At 47.2% G+C, this 22228-nt stretch overlaps 1 protein-coding gene across 3 annotated transcripts in view; it reads right to left on the bottom strand.

The window, feature by feature from the left end:
• The window catches only part of LOC141052124 (leucine-rich repeat and fibronectin type III domain-containing protein 1-like protein), an 884877-nt gene that overhangs the window by 52363 nt on the left and 810286 nt on the right, over window positions 1–22228 (bottom strand). The gene's annotated exons all lie outside the window — the stretch shown is intronic.

The following is a 22228-nucleotide window of genomic DNA, read 5'->3' as shown; positions in this document are numbered from 1 at the left end:
GTGTTGGTTCGGAAGAAAGATGGTACACTACGATTCTGTGTGGATTATCGTAAATTGAATGCTTGCACTATTAAAGACTCATACCCACTGCCCCGCATAGAAGAATCTCTGTCTGCATTGGGTAAAGCAACATATTTTTCGACCCTGGACTTGGCCAGTGGGTACTGCCAGGTGCCTATGTCAGAAGAGGACAGAGCTAAGACGGCGTTCATAGTGCCCATGGGACTGTTTGAGTTTAATCGAATGCCATTCGGGCTGGCCAACGCCCCCGGGACATTTCAGCGATTGATGGAGCGATGTCTAGGGGATCTCAATTTTGAGGCCACGTTGATCTACCTGGACGACATCATCGTCTATGCCGCCTCCTTCGAGGACCACCTGAAGCGGTTGGGACAGGTACTCAGCCGGCTGCAAAAGTACGGGTTGAAGGTGAAGCCTCAGAAATGTCACCTATTTCGCTCTCAGATTGAGTATCTGGGTCATGTCGTTTCGGCAGAGGGTGTGAGGCCATCCCGGGAGAAGATTGCTGCTATCCAGGAATGGCCTACCCCCGAGACGGTGAAAGACGTGCGGGCTTTTCTGGGGTTAGCTGGATATTACCGTCGTTTCGTAAAGAATTTTGCATGTCGAGCTCGAGCCCTACATGACCTGCTGAAGGGGGCTCCCGCTGGGGCCAATGGGCGGAAAATCCAGTGGCAACACCCTCAGGAAGAGGCCTTCCGAGATCTCAAGGCTGCACTCTCGGATGCCCCAGTGTTGGCTTATGCGGATTTTTCTCAGCCGTTCATCCTGCACACTGACGGGAGTCTTCACGGGCTAGGAGCTGTGTTGTCACAAGTTCAGGATGGCCGGGAAAGGGTGATTGCATATGGAAGCCGTTCACTCCATGACTCCGAGCGTAACCCTGACAATTACAGCTCTTTTAAGCTCGAGCTCCTCGCAGTGGTGTGGGCTATGACGGAGAGATTCGCAGAGTACCTAGCGGGCTCCGAGGTGGTAGTGCGAACTGACAATAACCCACTGGCTCATTTGGAAAACGCCAAGTTGGGGGCTTTGGAGCAGCGATGGGTGGCCCGAATGGCGAAGTACAATTACAAGATTATTTACAAAAGAGGGGCCGAGAATGTTCATGCAGATGCTCTCTCTAGGATTCGACATACAACTCCTGGACAGAATCGAGACGAAGAATTAGAAGGAGAGGAAATACCGTTCGCTCTTACCGCTGCCGTGCTCACCAATGTTGATGCAAAAGTATCTTCCCCAGAGGCCCACAGGGGCATCCTGGAACAATCTCGTAATAAGTGGATACAACAGCAACAAGAAGATGAAGAAGTTGGACTTCTCCGGAAATGGGTCGCTGCTGGTCAATTACCCACTGACACTCAACGACAAGCTTTGACCCAAGACCTGTCGCTGATGCTGCGACAATGGGAGAGACTGATTATCCGAAGGGGATTACTGTACCGTAAGATCACTTCGCAAACAACCTCAACGACTGTTTGGCAGGTGGTTACGCCCGGAGCTCAACTACACGAACTGGCTCGAGAGGCTCACGAAAAAGGGGCCCACTTTGGAGTCAAAAAGACTTTGCAATGGTTACAACAGAAAGTTTATCACCCACGCTTGTTGGTTGTTGTGGACGAAGTTTGTCGTACTTGCCGCTTATGTGAATTGGCCAAACCGCCTGCTCAGAGGGCCGCAACACAGACGATTGTGACTTCAGAACCCTTGGAGCTCTTGACGGTGGATTATCTGCACATTGGTCCCGCATTCCAGGGATACGAACACTGCCTCGTCATGGTGGATCATTTCACTAAATTCGCTGTGGTCACCCCTACTCGAGACCAGACCGCGGAGTCAGCCGCATCCGCAATTTGCAGAAATTTTATACAAGTGTACGGCTGTCCTCAACGCATACATTCCGACCAGGGAGCATGTTTTTTGGGGAAAGTTATGGAGGAACTACATCATCTTTATGGGATTGATAAATCCCGGACCACACCATATCACCCGCAAGGGAATGGGGCTTGTGAGCGATTTAATCGGACATTGATTCAAATGCTACGCACTCTGGAGAGTGACAAGAAAGCTCGTTGGCCTGAATATGTTTCTGAATTAGTGTGGGTTTATAATAATCGGGTACATCGAGTAACGGGCTATACTCCTTATTTCCTGCTGTTCGGACGAGAGGGTAAAGGGATCACGGAGGTAGAGTTGGACCCCGAAGAGCCTCGGCCCTGGACCGGAGTGTCGTCTTGGGTCCGAAATCATCGCCACAGGTTGCAAACTCTTCACCGAATTGTACATACCAAACTTCAAGACTGGGAACACCCCGGGAAGAATACAACCTCCCCTCCCCATCTCCAAAGCGGGGACCGTGTGCTTGTACTAGATCAACGCCCCCAGAATAAACTGGAGTCACGTTGGGAAGAGAGTCCTTATCGGGTACTACGCCGTATCCATTCAGAAGGACCTGTGTACGAAATACAGCCCGAGCAGGATGAAACACTGCCCACTCGCATTGTGCATCGTAATATGTTACGCCTGTGTATTTCTTCCGACCCGAAGCAACTGGAACCCGTCCCGAAGACATCCGAACCGGAGTCCATATGCTGGGACTCAGACGACGAGGATTTCCCTCCAGTTCCCAAGGGCCCTCCACCCAATAATGAGCCAGTTGACACAATTAACCCACCGGCATCTTGCAGCTCACCGACGTCCACCACCCCAGAAGATTCCACCCCAGTCGAACTTAGACGCTCCGAGCGGTCAACAGCCGGCAAACCCCCCGAACGGTATGAACAAGACCAGTTCGTATGGCAACAAATATTGACACCTTTACAGACCAATCTCAATAGACTAACACCCTCGCCCGAGGACTGGCGAGCTTACAGGGTGGGGGAATGTGGGGAGGAGGACCCCCATACAGTGATTGGGCTAGAACCAGGGGGACCGCCATCAGGGTTGTTGAAGAAACCACATCAGGGGGATTACAAAGGGAGACATGCGACTGAAGTTGTCAGGGCAACAGGGGGCGGGGCGAGGGTAAAAGGAGCAGGGGACGCGCTGAGGTGGCAGTTGGAGGAGAGCCTGACAGGAGAGAGAGAGCCGTGTGGCAGGGGGAGGACTGTGGCAACTGACGGTGTGGGGAAGAGAGACAGGCAGGAGACTGTCAAAGGAAAATTTGAGACTGTCCGAAGAGCGGCGCATAAGAGACTCTTCCCGGGAGTCCCTCCCCGGATACATACAGATAAATTGATGCCCGCTGATTCCCTCCGTGCTGTGACAGGACCGGGATCTCAGGCAACCGCTGCGACGAGACAGCAATCCGGTATAGTGGCCAGGACACTGCCCCCCTGTCTTCTCCCACAGCTGCGACCCCGTCATTACCGACATCAGGGGACGCCACCTCGCTATAGGCGGCCGCAGAGCCCCTGTCCCGCTTACTGAGGGGACACTGAGCAGAGTTTGTTAAGATTTTATGTTTTTGGACTGCGTCATGACCTGGCTGGGGGACGAGCGCCTTTAAACGGACGCCTGGGAGATTAATCCCCCCGAACAGTTTCTTCAGGGCCTATTGCGCCCCACCATTCCAGCTTCTTCAGGGCCCATTGCGCCCCACCGTTCAGTTTCTTCAGGGCCTGTTGCGCCCCATCGTACTGGTTTCTTCAGGGCCCGTTGCGCCCCACCGACCAGTTTCTTCAGGGCCTGTTGCGCCCCAACGTTCCGGTTTCTTCAGGGCCCGTTGCGCCCCACCGTCCAGTCTCTTCAGGGCCTGCTGCGCCCCATCGTTCCGGTTCCTTCAGGGCCTGCTGCGCCCCACCGTTTTGGTTTCTTCAGGGCCGGACGAGCCCAAGTCCTTCCGTGAAATCTTGGATTACAAGGCAGCCACATCTGCAATCCCTGAGTGTTCGTGGACTCGAGCGACGCCCGGGAGGCTAAGTGCATTATAGAGTATAAGGACCCTTTTTGTTTTGAATGTTTGTTTTACGAGTCCCTGCGAGGACAAATAGGTGTTTCCCCTTTTGTTTCATCGAAGCAGTTTAGCCCTTGCGGCTTTAAACTTATAAAAGTATATTTCACCCCACATTCAGTCTCGTGTCTCGTCACTGCATCCTGTGAGCCTGCTCGAACCCTACACGGGCAACCCATCTCCAGCACCGCACCACACACACAGCACCGCATCACTCTCACACACACACACAGCACCGTATCACTCTCACACACACACAGCACCACATACACACGCAGACACACAGCACAACTCACCTCCCCGCAGCCGCAGCACATCCCAACATCCTGCTTTCTGGGCATTTCCTGTCTGTGACAGCCCAGCTGGATGACGTCATCATCCAGCGTGCTGTATCAGAGGGAAAGCTGCAGGAGAGAAAGAGGTTTCCGGGATGTGCTGCTGCTGCGGGGAGGTGAGTTGTGCTGTGTGCCTGCGTGTGTATGTGGTGCTGTGTGTGTGTGTGAGAGTGATTCTACCCCAACCCCTGCTACATAATTAAGACGTGAACTACCTTATATTATACCCTGATATTATTGCGTTTTACCACACAATTGGTTGCCTTGTATATATTTCTATGTAGCTACATAGTGGACCCCAAGAATGATTTTCTCTGGTGGGCCCAAGGTGCTCCAGTCCGACGTTGACTGTAGTCACTGCTACAGCAAAAACACAAAGAATGGAGCAATGGTAGAGAAGTACTGTCTGGCTTTGTTATTTTGCATGTCAGCAAATATTTGTGGACCACTCTTCTAAAAGCTGAAAACCCTTTAAAGGGAATCTGTAACCTGGATGTAACCTGAAAGATAAGAAAAACACGTTAGATTATACTCACCGGAGGGGGCGGTCCAGTCTTATGGGTGTCGCAGTCCGGTCCGATGCGTCCCATCTTCATGCGATGCCGTCCTCTTCTTGCCTTCCTGTAGTGGCTCCGGCACAGGCATCGTGAGAGGTCTGGCACCTGCGCACTGCAGTATTCTGCTCTGCCCTCAACAGGGCAGAGCAGTGCGCCTGCGCCGGAGCCACTACAGGAAGGGAAGAAGAGGACGGCATCGTATGAAGATAGGAGGCGTCGAACTGGACCGCGACACCCATCGGACTGTTTTTCTTACCTTTCAGGTTACATCGGGGGCTTATCTACAGCATTACAGAATGCTGTAGATAAGCCCCTGATGTCAATGCCGGCAGCTGACAGTAAAAAAAAGGGTGACAGATTCCCTTTAAGGCTACGTGCACACGTTGTGGAATTCCCGCAGAAATTTCCACGGGAATTCCGCAACTCCCTGCTGCGGCAAATACGCTAGAATTCCGCATGTGTAATTCCCGTGTATTTCCCGCGATAAACTAGCATTTCGCAAGCGTAATTAGCTTGAAGAATGCTAGCGTTTTCCAAGCAATCTGTAGCATCGCTTGGAAAACTGATTGACAGGTTGGTCACACTCGTCAAACATAGTGTTTGACGAGTGTGACCACCTTTTTACTATTGAGGCTGTCTATGCAGCATCAGTAGTAAAAAGATATAAAGTTTAAAATAATAAAAAAAATAAAAAATTGTGATATTCTCACCTTCCGGCGTCCCCCGCAGCGTTCCTGATGCTCACGATGCTCCCAGCAAGTCCCATTCCCAGCAATGCCTTGCGACAATGACCTTTGATGACGCGAGACCGCTACGGTATCGTGAGACAGCTACTTCATCAAAGGTCATTGTCGCAAGGCATCGCTGGGAACGGGAGTTAGCGGGAGCATCGCTGAGGCCTGGGGACGCTGCGTGGGATTCCGGAAGGTGAGAATATCACGATTTTTTATTTTAATTCTTTTTTTTACAGGGATATGGTACCCAGAGCCTGGAGGAGAATCTCCTCTCCTCCAGACCCTGGGTACCATCCGCACATTTTCCGCTTACTTTGCGCATGGTGGACATAGCCACATGTGGAAAGTAAGCGGAACAATGCATTCCTATGTGTGCGGAATTCCCGCGATTCTGCACAAAGAATGAGCCTTCTGTGTATTTTTGCACGATGAAATTTTTCCGCAGCATGTGCGGAATGCCATTGAATACAATGGGTTGCTTATTTTATGCGTTTTCGCGGCAAATAAACGCTGCAAAAACGCATAAAATCTGCGGGATTTCCAGTCGTGTGCACACAGCCTTAATCTTTACTAGGTTAGAAGATGTCTTTATACCCTGAAATAATAATAACAAATTACATAGATCTGGATTGTTCAATAGCCACTGACAGCAATACAGAAATTAGAAGATGTCTTAATATATCCTTCTTCAATTAATTTTCGAGGACTGCGCCATGCAGGGAGCTGCAGTACACCATTGTTGCCTTCTGCTGCAGTTCACTGCACAGTGAGTGTTCAGGGAAAAAAAAAGAGATGGGAATCGGTTCTAAACCAACTTGGTGGCCCCTTCATTTTCAGCTCAGTGGCGGTCGCACAGTTGGGATATTCACAATCATAAAGGAGAGGATTATCTGAGTGAGGTGATGGAAATACCCCTTTAATATGGCTAAAAATTGTGTTTTTTTAACAAAAGCAATTGATTATGCCACAGAATAACAAAAAAATTGCACAAAATTGGAGCGATACAGTGGGACATGCATCTCTATAGCAGTCTATTACTGGTCAGTATAAAACATGTGCATGTTGCCTTATGCCCAAAACAACAAATGTCCATTACATTAAAAAAAAATACTAGGATAGAGAATTTTACCATTAATTTTGATTCCGGAATCTTTATGTTTTTGACAATGTCCTGAATTAGTCTTACAGATATATTTTACTGGATTACTTGTAAATCTTTCCATGGACATAAAATTACTATTGATAGATAGATGTTACTTTGATCCTTTATACCTACACACGCTCTTGGCATCACTTCATAAGAACGCAATTTTAGACTAGTAGATACAATTTTGAATTCAAGACTGCAAAGTATCTTGAAAGGTTATCTAGATTTTTTATTTTTTAAGTTTTGATATTTTGTAGTCGTTGTTTAGAATTTTTGATATATGGGGGTCTGGGACTCAAGACTCTCCTGTGCTGTTCCGTTCGGCTGGTTTGTGTATTGTATTTTTTCATGCTGTGTGTGGTGTCTGTTGTTGCATGCTGCTCTGCTGCCACTTACTGACTTTTTTCTGTATGGCAGGCTGTGATTAACTAATCTCTTATAGGCGTGCCTTCCACTTCCGGTTCAAGGGTCATCTTTTCTTCCTAGCAGCCATTTCATGCTAGTTTCACTTTCTGTGGGAGAGATATCCTTGAACCGAGCTGAGGAAGGCAACAGTTTTTGACCTCTTGCTGTCACTTGCCACAATCTTGCTGCTCACACTTGCTGCCACACTTGGGCCCGCATCTCACTGCACCTAGCTTACCAGCATTACTGGAGAAGGTACTGCACTACCAATCATACCCTCTATGTCCAGATTTCCAAATAAACAAGTCTGGACTGCACAATCCCTGGTATGCATCATCTCTTCGGATGCTAAACAGCATCGGTCTGCTCTGCATTCAGGAAACGGAGATAGGATCTCTCCCAGCCCCTATTAATCAAACATCTCCATTCGCCTCATGTGGGGACAGAACATCTCCCCCATTAATCTCTCCAATAAATGGCACAGCTGATGAATAAACATAAGAAGAACAATTTGCGGGGTCAAAAGAAAGCCTACAAGTCTATAAACTACACCGCTTGTGCGCCAAACACAAGCTGAGCCCTTCTGTCCCTTTGCATGATAGGTAGGGGTCTCTGGACCCCTATTGATAAAAACACTAGATTACATGATCTAAAAACTATTTAAAAAGTTTAGTTGCTCGTTAGCCTCTGACCACTCTCATATGTGTAGCTCTTATGCAGGGTGCAGATGCATGGAGCACGCTTACATCTTATGCAGGGTGCAGATGCATGGAGCACGCTTACATCTTATGCAGGGTGCAGATGCATGGAGCACGCTTACATCTTATGCAGGGTGCAGATGCATGGAGCACTCACATCTTTTGCAGGGTGCAGATGCATTGAGCACACTCACATATTTTGCAGGGTGCAGATGCATTGAGCACACTCACATCTTATGCAGGATGCAGATGCATGGAGCATGGAGCAAGCTGGGAACTAGCTAGTGTCGATCCTGCTGTTAACCATTTGGATGCTGTTGTTATTCACTGTAATATGCATTTAAATGGTTCCTTATTGTCTGCTCACCAGGCCCCCACGATCTGATAACAGGTTGCCAATGCATTACCTTTAGACTGTAAAGGGAGTTAGTTTACAAATTCGGCGCTGCTGACAGAATGGAGATATACAAGGGTTGGACAAAATAATGGAAACACCTGGAAACATCAACAAAAGTTAGTTTAATATGGTGTAGGTCCACCTTTTGCGGCGATTACAGCCTCAATTCTCTGAGGTATGGATTCATACAAGGTGTGGATTGTTTCCAAAGGAATTTTAGCCCATTCTTCTGATAAAACACCCTCCAGTTCTTTGAGCGACAATAGCGGAGCAAATCGACGTCTAACTTGAATCTCTAAATGCTCAATAATGTTGAGGTCTGGGGATTGTGGGGGCCAGATGAGATGCTCAACTTCATTACAATGTTCCTCGTGCCATGCTTTAACAATTCTAGCTGTATGAATTGGTGCATTATCATCCTGAAAGATGGCGTTCCCCTCCGGGAACAGTGCTTGAACCATAGGATGCACTTGGTCGCCCAAAATGCCTAAATAATCGCGGCTGTTAATTCTTCCATGAAGGGATATCATTGGCCCGGCGGATCTCCACGAAATAGCACCCCAGATCATCACAGAACCTCCGCCATGTTTTACGGTTGGGAGAAGGCAGTCTGGATTTAATGCTTCTTTCGGCTGTCTCCAAACGTACACTCGGCCGGAGGTCGGAAATAGGGTAAACGATGATTCGTCTGACAATCACATGTTTCCACTGCTCGAGGGATCAATTCTGGAGGTTTCTACACCACTCTAAACGCTTGGAAACATTTGTCATTGAGAGCAGCGGTTTTCTAATTGCAGCTCTTCCGTGGAATCCAGATATGTGCAGCTCCCGACGAACAGTTTTCGTGGAAACTGGGTTCTGTAGGTGTTCATTGAGCTCAGCAGTGATTTTTGGAGCCGTGGTCTTGCGATCCTCTCTCACAATTCGCTTTAGAGTCCAACGGTCTCTCTCAGTCAACTTCGACTTTCGGCCGGACCTGTGCTTTGCTGTGGACGTTTTTCCTTCTCTTTCAAACGCAGACATTACTTTGGAGACAGTACCTCTTGACATGCCAAGCATTCGGGCACTTTCTGTTACACTAGCACCTGACATACGACCACCAACAATTTGGCCTCTTTGAAAATCCGAGAGGTCTGCCATTGGTATCAGGTTCTCATCAATCTTCTTACAATTCTGCAAAACAAACAGTTGATTTACATACACATATCACATAACACAAATAATCAACTACAAAACATTACCATATGCCACGGTTTGCATGTTTATAACATGTTCGAAGATTATGATGCCAAAACGTTAGGTGTTTCCATTATTTTGTCCAACCCCTGTATATCCCAGTATGGTAAGTAAGGTGGTTGTATATTTCAACGTATTTCGAAGTATATAACTTCTTCAGGAAAAACTACATGTTAGCCTGACAGCCAGAGGCTTTCTGAAGTCCCTTGTCCCTAAAATCTTGGAACATCATTGTTTTTATTAGTATATAGTAAAAGTGATCACATTTTAGGAGACTAAAAAAATAAGTGATTTTTCTTGTTTTTTAATATTTTTTATAACACAAATTTGAATCACCCCTTTTTCTCAATCCGCAAAAAGGAAATAAAAAAATAAACATATTTGGTATCACAGCTAGAGTTGAGCGACTTTTGTTTTTTTAGGGTCGCGTTTCGTTTCGTGAAACCCGACTTTTCCAAAAGTCGGGTCGAGCAAGATCGTCCGATTATAGGGAAAAGTCGGGGTCGTCCCGAAACACAAAACCCAATGTAAGTCAATGGGGAATAAAAGTCGGCAGTGAGAGGAGGACAGGAAACACACCTACAGTGCCCATTTGAATGCCAAAAGCATCAATTCTTCTTACTTAAGCTTGTCAACCTTAATAATACATAATTTTTTATAAAAAAATTTTTTTTTTTTATAAAAAAAATTTATAATAATATCTTCATAATACTAGTTACGCACTGAAAAATGGGGGTTATTTGGCTAAAGTTGTGGGGGGGGTAGGGCTGGCTCCAGGTTTTCATGTGCCCTGGGCGAAAGAGCGCCCCTTTAACACATAATACCACAACTCATCATGCTCCGATACGGCAGAGAAATAGCGGTATAGTACAATGAAAAATACTTCACTTTTTACATCTCATGACGAGGCCCATCTATTTCTCCATACAGAATCATTGGTCCCATATAATGTTTGAAACAGTATATGATGAGCTCCACATAATGCTACAGTATATGTTGGTCCCCATGGATGAAGCTCCACTGTCTTATGGGCCCAAATAATGCTCCAAACATAATGGGCCCCATTTCTAATGCTCTAGTGTATAATGGGCCCTGTAAATGCTGCTCCAGTGTCTGATGTCCACCTTTGGAATGTTCCAGTGTATGGTGGGCCCCATCTATCATTCTCCAGAGTATAGTGCTCCCCAAAAATTGCTGTCCCAACATTGAAAACAATCAAATAAGACTCCTCGCTAGGGAATCCCTGTACTTGTCTGGACTCCTCGTCGTCCCCATCTTCCATCTCACTGCACAGTATTTCAACTTTCCTGAGCAAGCAGGGGGGGGGCCCACTCGTTGGCGACGGCACTGGCACAGGGCCCCTGATAGTACGGTGGTGTGTCTGATGGCGGGTGGGCCGAACTTGCACTTTCATCTGCAGCTTCCTCTTTGTCACCGTGTAAGATGGAACTGTATATGGGAAGGGTAACCTGAGTTTCATCAGGGTCAGATTCGGGCCGTGTAGCGTGCGAGGGGAATGTAGTGGTCTGGGTCAATGTACCAGCAGATTCATCGAGCAGTGGCTGGGCATCAGTGCACTTGTGTCGCCCCCAGGAGTACGGTCGCCACAGTGGCATTACCTTCTTCCTAGGGAGTGTGATGTCATGCTTGGGAGCAACGAAGGATCTCTCTAGCAGGTTAACTGATTGGGCGGCGTTATTCCCACGAGTCATGACCCTCCAAACAGCGTTCATGAAGGCAAAGTGTTTGTTTTACGTGGGCAGTATGGTTGCAAAGCTGAACCTTAAAGGAATGTCCAGAAGGGCACCACCAGGAGTGGAGCCTATGGTTAAATTCGACTCCACCTGGGAAACCTCAACCATGCCAGCTACAGAACAGATGCACACATTGCAAGCTTAATTCCGTTAACGAACGAGACTCCGTCATGCCCCGCGGTCCGAGTCCGGCTTACTAGAGGGACACGTGAGGCTCTGGCACATGAGATTGGCCAATAACTGGTGTGTCATGCCATTACATGTCCGTGGCTGCATGTGCGCTACACTGAAAAGGCCAGCGTTTGTCGCTTACAGGTGCAGATAACCCGCTGAACAACGTTAGTGATGGGGATCACTGATGACAATTATTACCCGCGAACAATGATTTCCCAGTAAGTGCAGGTCAACCGCAGTTCCGGAATTAGGCCTAACCGTCATTCCTGAAAAAATGAAAAACTTACGTGTGCAAACCACAGGTGCTGTAGCTTGCTTAACAGCTCGCCAGCCGTTCTCACGTCCAGTATGGATTGCACGTGATTGCACAAAGGTTAGAAAGGGTACCGTATCCCCGGATAACATGTATGGATAGCGTACACATTCAAAATATATGTCTATACATCAGGAGGCAGGCTCAGATGGTGTTAGGCCCAGTATGGATTGCACGTGATTGCACAAAGGTTAGAAAGGGTACCGTATCCCCGGATAACATGTATGGATAGCGTACACATTCAAAATATATGTCTGTACATCAGGAGGCAGGCTCAAACGGTGTTAGGCCCAGTATGGATTGCACGTGATTGCACAAAGGTTAGAAAGGGTACCGTATCCCCGGATAACATGTATGGATAGCGTACACATTCAAAATATATGTCTGTACATCAGGAGGCAGGCTCAGACGGTGTTAGGCCCAGTATGGATTGCACGTGATTGCACAAAGGTTAGAAAGGGTACCGTATCCCCGGATAACATGTATGGATAGCGTACACATTCAAAATATATGTCTGTACATCAGGAGGCAGGCTCAGACGGTGTTAGGCCCAGTATGGATTGCACGTGATTGCACAAAGGTTAGAAAGGGTACCGTATCCCCGGATAACATGTATGGATAGCGTACACATTCAAAATATATGTCTGTACATCAGGAGGCAGGCTCAGACGGTGTCAGGCCCAGTATGGATTGCACGTGATTGCACAAAGGTTAGAAAGGGTACCGTATCCCCGGATAACATGTATGGATAGCGTACACATTCAAAATATATGTCTATACATCAGGAGGCAGGCTCAGACGGTGTTAGGCCCAGTATGGATTGCACGTGATTGCACAAAGGTTAGAAAGGGTACCGTATCCCCGGATAACATGTATGGATAGCGTACACATTCAAAATATATGTCTATACATCAGGAGGCAGGCTCAGACGGTGTTAGGCCCAGTATGGATTGCACGTGATTGCACAAAGGTTAGAAAGGGTACCGTATCCCCGGATAACATGTATGGATAGCGTACACATTCAAAATATATGTCTGTACATCAGGAGGCAGGCTCAGACGGTGTCAGGCACAGTATGGATTTGACGGCCCAGATTACACAGCGGAGGAGCAGGGAGAGGTAAAGATTGCAAATGCTGGGGCCCTGCCCAAGCAAGGGGGGCCCACTCGTGGGCGTCGGTACTGGCACTGGGCCCCTCATAGTACGGCGGTGTGTCTGACGGCGGGTGTGCATCACCACCGTCAGAGACACTTGATTGCACTATGAGGGACCCTGTGCCAGTGCCCGCACCCAAGAGTCGGCCTACCCACCTGTCCAGGGCAACGGCACTCGCACTGTGTCGTGCGCTAGGTGGTGACCCCGGCCATGGGGGGGGGAGGCAGCACAGTTAGGGAGTTTTAGAAAGTGGCATATGTTGATGTTGGACATTCAGCTGATGCAAAAGGCGAAATAGGTGAAGTCCCAGGAAGAGGTGGACCAAAGCAAGCCATTTTTCTGTCACCCTATGTGTCATGAGGGGAAGGTGGGACAAAATCCTTGGAAACCCATGCATGGTTCATTTTAATGAAGGTTAGATCATCCACATTTTGGGTTGACAGACGGGTCCTTTTTTCTGTCAGGATTGATCCAGCTGCACTGAAGACTCTTTCCGATAGCACACTTGCAGCTGGGCAAGCGAGCTCCTGTAAGGCATATTGGGCCAATTCAGGCCAGGTGTCCAGTTTAGCGGCCCAATAGTCAAAGGGGAATGACCTGTGTGGGAGAACATCGATATGGGAGGAAAAGTAGTTTGTAACCATAGTTGACAACTGCTGTCTCCTGTCACTTTCCATCGATGCAGTATTACAAGTTGTGTGAGCGGTATTTGAAAAATCAGTCCACAACATTGTCATGAAACCCCTGTCTCCAACGCCACTTCTGCTGTGTGCACCACGAACACCTCTGCCAAGCTGCCCCCGGCCCGTACGGCTCGTGTGAGAACCATCACCGCTGCTGTGTGCTGGGAATGCCTCAAGCAACCGATTTACCAGAGTTGCTTGTTTATTAGCCAATATTAGGTCAAGGTTCTCCTGTGGCATGATGTTTTGTAATTTGCCTTTATAGCGTGGATCCAGGATGCTGGCCAACCAGTAGTCGTCATCGTTCATCATTTTGGCAATGCGGGGGTCCCTTTTTAGGATCTGCAAGGCATAATCTGACATGTGGGCCAATGTTCCCGGTGTCAATGATGCACTGCGAGTGCTGGTTGGAGGAGCACTTTCTGGCAAATCCACATCCCTCCAGTCACGCACAAACCCTGTACCAGACCTTGCCACGCCAACATTTTCACTTGCCCCACGAGATGCATCCTCCTCCCCTAAGTAATCATCCCCATCATCCTCCTCCTCCTCCTCTTCTTCCTCCACCTCGTCCAGGAGAGGTCCCTGAGCAGACAATGGCTGAATGTCATCAAGGATTCCCTCCTCCTCAACATTGGCTGCAGATGCCTGCTCCTTAAGGTGCGTCAAAGTTTGCATGAGCAGACGCATAAGTGGGATGCTCATGCTTAGGATGGCGTCGTCTGCGCTTACCAGCCGTGTGCATTCCTCAAAACACTGAAGGACTTTACAGAGGTCTTTCAGCTTCGACCACTGCACACCTGTCAACTCCATGTCTGCTCTCAAAGTGCCTGGCCGTGTATCCTCCCACAAATGCATTATGGCCTGCCTCTGCTCGCACAGCCGCTCCACCATGTGCAGGGTGGAGTTCCACCTTGTTGCAATGTCGATAATGAGGCGGTGGTTGGGAAGGTGGAGCAATCGCTGCAGCTTCTGCATACGAACAGAGTGTACAGGCGACCGGCGGATGTGCGCGCACAGTCTTCGCACCTTCTGGAGCAAGGCTGTTAACTCCGGATAATTTTTGAGGAAGCACTGCACCACCAGGTTCAAGGTGTGAGCCAAGCAAGGTATATGGCTGAGTTTTGAAAGGGCTATGGCTGCCACAAAATTACGGCCGTTATCACTAACTACCTTGCCTGCCTCAAGATGTACACTGCCCAGCCATGACTCAGTTTGTCGCTTCAAGTACTCGGCCAGCACCTCGGCGGTGTGTCTGTTGCCCAAACACATCATCTGCAACACAGCCTGCTGACGCTTTCCACTAGCTGCTCGATAGGGGGAAACATCGTGTGCAACAGTGGCAGCTGCAGATGGAGTGCTCGTACGACTGCGCTCTGTGGACGAGCTTTTGCTTCTGGAGGAGGAGGAGGAGGGTCGAACGCCTACAGCCAACTGTTTCCTATACCGTGGGCTAGGCAGCACTGTCCCACCACCGCTGTCCCCTGTGGACCCTGCATCCACCACATTAACCCAGTGCACAGTGATGGACACGTAACGGCCCTGGCCATGCCGACTGGACCATGCATCAGTTGTGAGGTGCACCTTTCCGCTCACTGACTGCTTGAGTGCATGGACAATGCGGTCTTTCACATGATGGTGGAGGGCTGGGATGGCTTTGCGAGACAAGAAGTGGCGACTGGGTAGGTCATAGCGTGGTACTGCATAGGCCATGAGTTTGCGGAAAGCTGTGCTTTCCACCAACCGAAAGGGCATCATCTCAAACGAGATTAGTTTGGCAATGTGGGCGTTCAAACCCAGTGTACGCGGATGAGAGACTGAGTACTTTCTTGACCTACTCATAGTGTCTGGGAGGGTGAGCTGGACTTGAGAGCTGCATATGGTGGAAGTAGCGGTGGACAGGGCGGACTGAGAGAGGGTTGATGATGGTGATGGAGTTGGTGTTCTTTCTGATGGCCTAGAATCAGTCTTTCGTTGCTATAACAGTGGGATTCCCTGACTGCTGTGGCCTTGCAACGACACCTCAACATTTGCTGCTGTGCTAACCGGTGGGCTTACAGTGGGGGAAACAATGTAGCGTTGCTGACTACCTTCGTTGTGATCAGTTGCACATGTGGCACTTGAGGTTTGGTGTTGTGTCCACGCTTGCAAGTGCATGCTGGTTAAATGTCTAAGCATGCAACTGGTATTCAAATTTTTCAGATTTTTCCCTCGGCTAAAGGTCTTTGCGCACTTCTTACAGATAACCTTGGCCTGATCATGAGGATTTTGGTCAAAAAAGTGCCACACTGCACTCTTCCTACTTTGGCAGACATTTTGCGGCCTAGCACGCTGTGATCTTTTGACCCTCTGAACAAGCAACTCTTTTGATGTTTGGAACCTGTCTTTGGAGTGCTCCGGGCCTGCCAGATAACAGCTGTTGCGATGTCGATGTCTGCTGTGGATGCTCCTCATCTGAGCTATTGGAAGCAGCACCCTCTTCCCCCAATGGATGCCAATCTGGGTCAACAACTGGGTCATCCATCACCTCCTCTTCTATGTCATGTGCACCTTCCTCTGTGTCACCGTGTATGGTGGTATAGTGTGCGGGAAGGGGCACCTGAGTCTCATCAGGGTCAGAATCTGGCTCTGTACACTGCGAGGACAATGTAGTGCTCTGAGTGAATGTACCAGCAGAATCATCCATCAGCGGCTGTGCATCAGTGCACTCCATGTCAGATTCATCTTGGCCTGGGTAATTCACCATTTGACTTGATAATCCAGGAATGGTATGTGAAAACAGCTCCATGGAGTAATCAGTAGTATGGCCTGCGTCATCCTTCAATCTTGGTTGGGGTGAAGGACACAAGGAAAGGTGTGGTTCATGAACATGAGCCTCCAATGACGACTCAGTGCTTTTACTTTTTACAACTGAAGAAGAGGAGGCGATAGAGCTGGAGGCTGAGTCAGCAATGTAAGACAAAACTTTTTCCTGATGCTCTGGCTTTAAAAGCGGTTTGCCAACTCCTAGAAAACTAAGCGTTCGAGGCCTTATGTAGCCAGACGATGACGCAGGCTCAACACCTCCTGCATTCGGTCCTATTTTGCTCTTGCCACTACCATCAGATCCACCACCAACACCATCATTACCAGCTGCCAACCCCCCGCCCAATTCCACAGCCTCTTCCACCAGCCTTCCTCATTTTTGGTAGAAATGTAGACAAAATCCAACAAACTATATAGTAATGTAAAACAAGGTACAAGGTGTCTATAGGACAGGGGAGATTTTGAATTTCTGCAGACACTTGTGGACACTGGACACTTTTGGATTGTGTGAGGCCCACTGATATCTGAGCGCTATGTGACAGGCTCAATGGCACAGCTGTGACAAAAGTGACGAGAGGATAAGGGAGATTTTGGATTTCTGCACACACTTGTGGACACTGGACACTTTTGGATTGTGTGAGGCCCACTGATATCTGAGCGCTATGTGACAGGCTCGATGGCACAGCTGTGACAAAAGTGACGAGAGGATAAGGGAGATTTTGAATTTCTGCAGACACTTGTGGACACTGGACACTTTTGGATTGTGTGAGGCCCAATGAATATCTGAGCGCTATGTGACAGGCTCGATGGCACAGCTGTGACCAAAGTGACTAGAGGATAAGGGAGATTTTTAATTTCTGCAGACACTTGTGGACACTGGACACTTTTGGATTGTGTGAGGCCCACTGATATCTGAGCGCTATGTGACAGGCTCGATGGCACAGCTGTGACAAAAGTGACGAGAGGATAAGGGAGATTTTGAATTTCTGCACACACTTGTGGACACTGGACACTTTTGGATTGTGTGAGGCCCACTGATATCTGAGCGCTATGTGACAGGCTCGATGGCACAGCTGTGACAAAAGTGACGAGAGGATAAGGGAAATTTTGAATTTCTGCAGACACTTGTGGACACTGGACACTTTTGGATTGTGTGAGGCCCACTGATATCTGAGCGCTATGTGACAGGCTCGATGGCACAGCTGTGACAAAAGTGATGAGAGGATAAGGGAGATTTTGAATTTCTGCAGACACTTGTGGACACTGGACACTTTTGGATTGTGTGAGGCCCACTGATATCTGAGCGCTATGTCACAGGCTCGATGGCACAGCTGTGACAAAAGTGACTAGAGGATAAGGGAGATTGGATTGCTTTTAAAAAAGCAGTTTGCAGAGCAGTGGGTAAACAGCAATGCCAGCCTGTCAGGAAGCCTTAAAAGGCAGCCCAACAACCAACACCACTGATACACCACAATATAGCCTCCCCTTGCACTGCACACACAGTGACTGGTGTGTTGTGCAGGCCAAATCGCTAGCAGTAGAAGCAGTTTTTTTTTCTTCTCAGCAGGACAAAAAAAAAAATTGGGATTGCTTTTAAAAAAGCAGTTTGCGGAGCAGTGGGTAAACAGCAATGCAGGAATATCAGGAAGCCTTAGAAGGCAGCCCAACAACCAACACCACTGGTGTGTTGTACAGGCAAAATCGCTAGCAGCAGAAGCAGTTTTTTTTTCTTCTTCCCTGCCTAACGCTCTCCCTACAGAATCAGCAGCAACCTCTCCCTATGCTAAGATCGGCAGAAGTAAGATGGCGGTCGGCGTGCACGCCCTTTTATACCCCCTGTGACGCCCACCAAAGCAAGCCAATCACTTGCATGCCCTTCTGAAAGATGGTGGTGACCCGTGCCTATGTCATCACGTTGCCCACAGTGTCCGTGGATCCTGATTGGCTGAAAAAGAGCGCAAAACAAACTTTTGAAACGCGACTTTGGCGCGTAAGTCGCCGACCTCGTGGCCAACCTCATCCTAGGGTCGGGTTTCGTTTCATGAAACCCGACTTTTGAAATTTTTCGACCCGTTTCGCTCAACTCTAATCACAGCATCTACAAAAGTCCAATCTAGTAAAATACCAAAATAATACCTAAATAATAATAAATGGCGTAAAGAAAAATAATAGTCGAAATGCCAAAATTGCTGTTTTCTGGTTGCAGCACCTCATCATAAAAATGCAATATTAAAGATCAAAAAATGTACTCAAAAAGATACCAATAAAACTACAGCTCAACGTGCAAAAAATCCAAGACCTTATGCAACTCCATTGCTAAAAAAAAAATTACAGATCTCAAAAAAGTGGAGACACAATCCTATTTTTTTTTATAATGATCTAAAATTTTAATTGCACTAAGAAGGTTGTAAAAATGAAACAAACAAAAAAATGTGTAATTGCATTTTTTTTCACTATTTCACACTAATTGGATTTTTTTTCCTGCTTTTTACTAAATCATATGGTTAAGCGAATGGTGTCATTGAAAACTACAACTCATCCCACAAAACAAAAGCCCTCATATGGCTATGTTGAAGAAAAAAAAAGTTATGGCTCTTTGAAGAAGGAGAGGAAAAAAAACCAAAAGAGCAAAAAAATAAAAATAATAATATAATATTATGCAGAAAAGTTTGACGTGAAATTTTTATCTATGACCTCATTAAAAGTTTCACGGCAAACTTTTCTACATAATATTTCAATAATGACCTTGAGAACTCGAGGCTATAAATGAACATAAGAGAAGACCTTTGCTCTATTCTCATTTGTTGCTAGAAGGATTAAGACAAGACGGGCAAAGTAATGGCACATACATCGTTATGCAGTGAAATAAACATGAGGTGATCATACAGTGGCCACTGAAGGGAAACAGTAGCATTATGTGGCAACCAATGCAAAAAATGGTGCCCCATATAATACACTGTATACCTTGTCTCCTACATGATGTGAACAGAGTCTTAAGGCCATATATATTAGACTAAAGTCACCTGAACTTGCCGTTATTGGTGGGATTGGCTAACAGTACGGCACGGTGGCTCAGTGATTAGCATTGCAGCCTTGTAGCGCTGGGGTCCTGGGTTCAAATCCCACCAAGGACAATGTGGGTTTCCTCCAGGTTCTCCGGTTTCCCCACATTCCAAAGACATACTCATAGGGAATGTAGATTGTGAGCCCCATCGGGGACAGCGCCAATAATGTCTGTAAAGCGCTGTGGAATTAATTGTGCCATATAAATGAGTAAAATAAATAATATGTTTGGTGGTCTCCCTATCGTCCCCCAACGTGTGATGTTGGAGGAGAGAAGGATCCGGCCTGTTGGATTTCCAACGACCGATCCTTCTGTACTAGGCAGTGATGAGCCGCTGGTAGCGTATCTCTCATATAGGACACAGTCAGCTCAAAAATCGTTCAGCCGATGGTTATCTAATGTGTATGGGAGGCGTTTGCTGAGGATATTCTGCAATGACAAAAATCAGATTTGCCGTCCTCCCTGTCAAAACAATCTAAAAACAAAAACTGAGTCATGTGTATGGTTAATCAGGAGCAGCCATCTCCAAATGGCGAAAACGTAGGACACGCAGCTGTGCTAATGACATTAACATGTTAGCAGAACTGGCGGCTCATCAAAGTGTGATAAATAGAAATTTACAGGCAGGCTAAAAACAACAGCTGCTCGAAAAACGAAGATAAAAAGCCTTTTTATTTCCTGTTTCATTTTCCTACACGGAATGGAGCTCCGCCATTAATTACTCCCAATCTTTAATAAACAATATTACATTACACTTGGCTGCCTCTTTCCGCAGGATCACAGTTCAGCCTGATAGACTTTCATATAACCTGTTTTTATGATAAATTAATGAATTGAGATAAGTCAGAAAAAGAAGGGATTTGGAGAGGTTGACCGGGGGGGGGGGGGCAGTACTCCGAATTTAGATAAAGATCTTGAGCTTTTTAACAAGGAGCAAATTTAACAAAAGTACCTAAAAGAGAAGCCTTCTTTTTTTTTTGCCAATAGCAACCAATCATAGCGCAGCTTTCATTTTACCAGAGCAGTTATGGAAATGAAAGCTGAACTCTGATTGGTTGCTGCTAGCAACAAAGATAGTTTGTACTTTAGGAAGTTTTGATGAATTACCCCCAGTAGTACACCCATAGCAACCACCCATATTTTTTTAATCAACGCCTTTCTATATTTCTTAGTATGATATATGGGCATATATAAGGGGGTACAACAATGACGGGCTACGAGCCACAGCTGATATGGCAGAGCTTTTCCATGTATGTTGGGAGTATGCCCAGGCATACAGTATAGTAGCATATGTCATTCCAAAGAGAGACAATAGGCCAAATTTATTAAGTGGTTTACATAAAATCCTGTGCGCTTCTGGACGGTTGGCAACCCTGAAAGCTAATCCCTCTAGGCCTCATTCTAATGTCAAGAGATTTTTCTCATTCACGAAAAAAGGTCTGATTTTCCATCAGTGTTTTTCAGGGTCAGTTTTTCAACAGTGACTTTCACATCTGAAAAAAAAAATTGCAAAGCTTCTATACATTACAATGTTAATCATGGAGAACACATCCGTGTGCTGTCCGTTATTCTTACAGACCCATAGACTTGTATGTGTAATTTTGAGCTGTGACATGTCACATGGCCTGCAAAAAAACAAAACTTGGACATGTATGAATAGCTCCATAGATTATAAAGGGTACACATTCTATCAGTGAAAAAACACCTCTTCTCATCTTCACAACACTGAGAGTATTGAGGTCTAGTAGAGGAGCACTAAACGATAGAAAAGTGAACTTAAGGCTATGTGCACACGTAGCGTTTTAAAACGCTTACTAAAAACCGGACTCCTTCCCAGAAATCGCGCGATTTCACCGCGATTATGATCGCGATTTTGCCGCGATTTTCGCGTGCGATATTCAAGCACTTTCCAAGCGATTTGAAGCATTGCTTGGAAAGTGATTGACAGGTTGGTCACACTCGTCAAACATAGTGTTTGACAAGTGTGACCAGGTTTTTACTATTGAGGCTGCCTATGCGGCATCAATAGTAAAAGATAGGATGTTAAAATGCTAAAAACAAAAAATCGGTGTATATTTACCTTCCGGCGTCCCGCGCTGCATTCCCGGGCCACAGCGTTCCCAGCGATGCCTTGCGAGACCTGTGATGAGGTAGTCTTGCGTTGCTATAGCGATCTCGCGAGACAGCTGGAGTCACGCGAGACTACGTCATTACAGGGCCTTGCCGCAAGGCATTACTGGGAACGCTAGGCCGGGAATGCAGCGCGGGACGCCGGAAGGTAAATATACCCCGATTTTTTTATTTTTTATTCTTTTTTACAGGGGTATGGTACCCAGGGCCTGGAGGACAGTCTCCTCTCCTCCACACCGTGGGTACCAACCGCACATGAGACGCTTAACTTCCCGCATGGTGGGCATAGCCACATGCGGGAAGTAAGCGATTCTCATGCATTCCTATGGGTGCGGAATCGCGGCAATTCTTTGCGATTCCGCACAAAGAATGAGCATGCTGCGATTTTTTCCGCGATGCGATTCCGCCGCGGAAAAAAGCGCAGCATTAGCACAGCATGTGCGGAATCCCATAGGAATGCATGGGGGGCGTTCTGTACAAGATTTTTAAGCGTTTTCGCGCCGAAAATCGCGGCAAAAACACTTAAAAATCGCTACGTGTGCACACAGCCTTAAGGGGTTTTCCCACAAACAAAAGTTAATTTTAATCAATAGGTCTTGGAATAATAATAATTTCCACAATTGGACGTAAAAATGTTCCTGTGCCGAGATAATCTTATAAATGTGCCC

The sequence above is a fragment of the Dendrobates tinctorius genome, unplaced genomic scaffold (assembly GCF_039654945.1).
Source record: "Dendrobates tinctorius isolate UK_male_01 unplaced genomic scaffold, ASM3965494v1 ptg000158l, whole genome shotgun sequence".
In the NCBI taxonomy this organism is placed as follows: Eukaryota; Metazoa; Chordata; class Amphibia; order Anura; family Dendrobatidae; genus Dendrobates; species Dendrobates tinctorius.
This window is presented reverse-complemented; position numbering and strand designations above follow the sequence as displayed.